The sequence below is a fragment of the Pecten maximus genome, chromosome 6 (genome assembly GCF_902652985.1).
Source record: "Pecten maximus chromosome 6, xPecMax1.1, whole genome shotgun sequence".
In the NCBI taxonomy this organism is placed as follows: Eukaryota; Metazoa; Mollusca; class Bivalvia; order Pectinida; family Pectinidae; genus Pecten; species Pecten maximus.
This window is the reverse complement of record NC_047020.1, coordinates 4114869-4119361: the sequence shown is the minus strand read 5'-3', so window position 1 is coordinate 4119361 and position 4493 is coordinate 4114869. Positions and strand designations below refer to the sequence as shown.

The window sequence follows — 4493 nt, the reverse complement described above, 5'->3', positions numbered from 1 at the left end:
AGGTATAATAACGACTCCATCAGGTATATAACGACACCATCAGGTATAACAACGGCTCCATCAGGTATAATAACGACACCATCAGGTATAATAACGACACCATCAGGTATAATAACGGCTCCATCAGGTATAATAACGGCTCTATCAGGTATATTAACGGCTCCATCAGGTATATTAACGGCTCCATCAGGTATAATAAAGGCTCCATCAGGTATAATAACGACACCATCAGGTATAATAACGACACCATCAGGTATAATAACGGCTCCACCAGGTATAATAACGACACCATCAGGTATAATAACGACACCATCAGGTATAATAACGACACCATCAGGTATAATAACGACACCATCAGGTATAATAACGACACCATCAGGTATAATAACGACACCATCAGGTATAATAACGGCTCCATCAGGTATAATAACGACACCATCGGGTATATTAACGGCTCCATCAGGTATAATAACGGCTCCATCAGGTATATTAACGACTCCATCAGGTATAATAACGACACCACCAGGTATAATAACGGCTCCATCAGGTATATTAACGACACCATCAGGTATATTAACGACTCCATCAGGTATAATAATGACTCCACCAGGTATAATAACGGCTCCACCAGGTATATTAACGGCACCATCAGGTATAATAACGACTCCATCAGGTATAATAACGGCTCCACCAGGTATAATAACGACACCATCAGGTATAATAACGGCTCCATCAGGTATAATAACGACTCCATCAGATATAATAACGACTTCATCAGGTATAATAACGGCTCTATCAGGTATATTAACGACTCCATCAGGTATAATAATGACACCATCGGGTATAATAACGACACCATCAGGTATAATAACGACTTCATCAGGTATAATAACAGCTCCATCAGGTATAATAACGACTCCATCAGGTATAATAATGACACCATCAGGTATAATAACGGCTCCATCAGGTATAATAACGACTCCTCCAGGTATAATTACGACACCACCAGGTATAATAACGGCTCCACCAGGTATATTAACGACACCATCAGGTATAATAACGACACCATCAGGTATAATAACGACTCCATCAGGTATAATAACGGCTCCACCGGGTATAATAACGGCTCCACCAGGTATAATTACGACACCACCAGGTATAATAACGACACCATCAGGTATAATAACGGCTCCATCAGGTATAATAACGGCTCCATCAGGTATAATAACGGCTCCACCAGGTATAATAACGACTCCACCAGGTATAATAACGACTCCACCAGGTATAATAACGACTCCATCAGGTATAATAACGGCTCCATCAGGTATATTAACGACTCCATCAGGTATAATAACGACACCATCAGGTATAATAACGGCTCCATCAGGTATATTAACGACTCCACCAGGTATAATAACGACTCCATCAGGTATAATAACGACTACACCAGGTATATTAACCACACCATCAGGTATAATAACGGCTCTATCAGGTATATTAACGGCTCTATCAGGTATATTAACGACACCATCAGGTATAATAACGACTCCATCAGGTATAATAACGACACCATCGGGTATAATAACGGCTCCATCAGGTATAATAACGACACCATCGGGTAAATGACTCCATCAGGTATAATAACGGCTCCACCAGGTATAATAACGACTCCACCAGGTATAATAACGACTCCATCAGGTATAATAACGACACCATCAGGTATAATAACGGCTCCATCAGGTATAATAACGGCTCCACCAGGTATAATAATGACTCCATCAGGTATAATAACGGCTCCATCAGGTATAATAACGACACCATCAGGTATAATAACGACACCATCAGGTATAATAATGACACCATCAGGTATATTAACGACACCATCAGGTATATTAACGGCTCCATCAGGTATAATAACGACTCCATCAGGTATAATAACGACACCATCAGGTATAATAACGACACCATCAGGTATAATAACGGCTCCATCAGGTATAATAACGACACCATCAGGTATAATAACGACACCACCAGGTATAATAACGGCTCTATCAGGTATATTAACGACTCCATCAGGTATAATAACGACACCACCAGGTATAATAACGACACCATCAGGTATAATAACGACTACACCAGGTATAATAACGGCTCTATCAGGTATAATAACGGCTCCATCAGGTATAATAACGGCTCCATCAGGTATAATAACGACTCCATCAGGTATAATAACGGCTCCATCAGGTATAATAACGGCTCCATCAGGTATAATAACGACTCCATCAGGTATAATAACGACTCCATCAGGTATAATAACGGCTTCATCAGGTATAATAACAGCTCCATCAGGTATAATAACGACAACATCAGGTATAATAACGGCACCATCAGGTATAATAACGACTACACCAGGTATAATAACGGCTCTATCAGGCATAATAACGACACCATCAGGTATAATAACGACACCACCAGGTATAATAACGGCTCTATCAGGTATATTAACGACTCCGTCAGGTATAATAACGATACCATCAGGTATAATAACGACACCACCAGGTATAATAATAACTCCATCAGGTATAATAACGGCTCTATCAGGTATATTAACGGCTCTATCAGGTATATTAACGACACCATCAGGTATAATAACGACACCATCAGGTATAATAACGGCTCCATCAGGTATAATAACGGCTCCATCAGGTATAATGACGGCTCCATCAGGTATATTAACGGCTCTATCAGGTTTATTAACGACACCACCAGGTATAATAATAACTCCATCAGGTATAATAACGGCTCTATCCGGTATATTAACGCCTCTATCAGGTATATTAACGACACCACCAGGTATATTAACGACACCATCAGGTATATTAACGACACCACCAGGTATATTAACGACACCATCAGGTATATTAACGACACCACCAGGTATAATAATGACTCCATCAGGTATAATAACGGCTCCATCAGGTATAATAACGACACCATCAGGTATAATAACGACACCACCAGGTATAATAACGGCTCTATCACGTATATTAATGACACCACCAGGTATAATAGCGGCTCCATCAGGTATAATAACGGCTCCATCAGGTATAATAACGACTACACCAGGTATAATAACGGCTCTATCAGGTATATTAACGGCTCCATCAGGTATAATAACGACTCCATCAGGTATAATAACGACACCACCAGTTATAATAACGACACCATCAGGTATAATAACGACACCATCAGGTATAATAACGGCTCCATCAGGTATAATAACGACTCCATCAGGTATATTGACGACTCCATTAGGTATAATAACGACACCATCAGGTATAATAACGACTCCATCAGGTATAATAACGACACCATCAGGTATATTAACGACTCCATCAGGTATAATAACGACACCATCAGGTATAATAACGGCTCCACCAGGTATAATAACGACACCATCAGGTATAATAATGACTCCACCAGGTATAATGACGGCTCCATCAGGTATAATAACGACACCATCAGGTATAACAACGGCTCCATCAGGTATAATAACGACACCACCAGGTATAATAACGACACCATCAGGTTTGATTTAAACATAGTTTTATTGTTAAATATAACAACAGGAATAGGACACAAGTTATCGCAACTTAAAACGCCTTCTTCCAATAATCATTATGTACATAATATGAATTTACAATATAATACAGTATATAAAATTTGTATATGATGTAAGAAAAGACAGAGATGAGGGACAGAATGAAAAGTAAATATGTTAATGCCAGTTAATTTAAAGAGAGAGAGAGAGAGAGAGAGAGAGAGAGAGAGAGAGAGAGAGAGAGAGAGAGAGAGAGAGAGAGAGAGAGAGAGAGAGAGATGACCTAAAATCGATTACTGGATTTAATAAAATTTTGAACATATTGAAAAATATAGCCATTTTGTTCATCAGATAGTTTAGGAGAACCCCAGAGAATAACATTAAGAGTCACATTACAATAGCGGGAGAGATCATCAAATAAAGTTTCACGCTCTCTTCTGTACAATATACAATCAAAAAAATAATGATACACGTTTTCACACTCATTACCACATGCACAGGTTGTATCATTAATTATATTTACTCTATACAAATCATAGTTTAAGCTACTACAAACATGTCTTAACCTTGTGTGTAAAACATTTAATTTTCTATTTCCAGTTAGATAATAAATAGGTAATATATCACGATTGTTTTCTATTTTGGATTTAAATCTACTAATGGATGGCTGTTCTCTGACATCAATAGGTAAATTATTCCATAACCTAACAGAAGATGGGATAAAGGATTCATAAGAAGTAGACAATCGAAAATTTGGAACGGTATAGTTTTCTTTATTTCTAACATTATACGAATTACGTTCACCTACTCTTGGAGGAAGAAGATTGCTGAAATAGGAAGGAGTTAAATCATTGTGGAGTTTATACATCATTGAAAGTTTACGGAACTTTCT

At 38.3% G+C, this 4493-nt stretch overlaps 1 long non-coding RNA gene across 1 annotated transcript; it reads left to right on the top strand.

The window, feature by feature from the left end:
- The first annotated feature begins 3601 nt into the window (after nucleotides 1–3601).
- On the top strand, nucleotides 3602–4227 carry LOC117328769. The gene is made up of 2 exons (XR_004533042.1): nucleotides 3602–3769; nucleotides 3800–4227. It is a non-coding gene; the product is annotated as an uncharacterized LOC117328769 (long non-coding RNA).
- The last annotated feature ends 266 nt before the right edge of the window (nucleotides 4228–4493 follow it).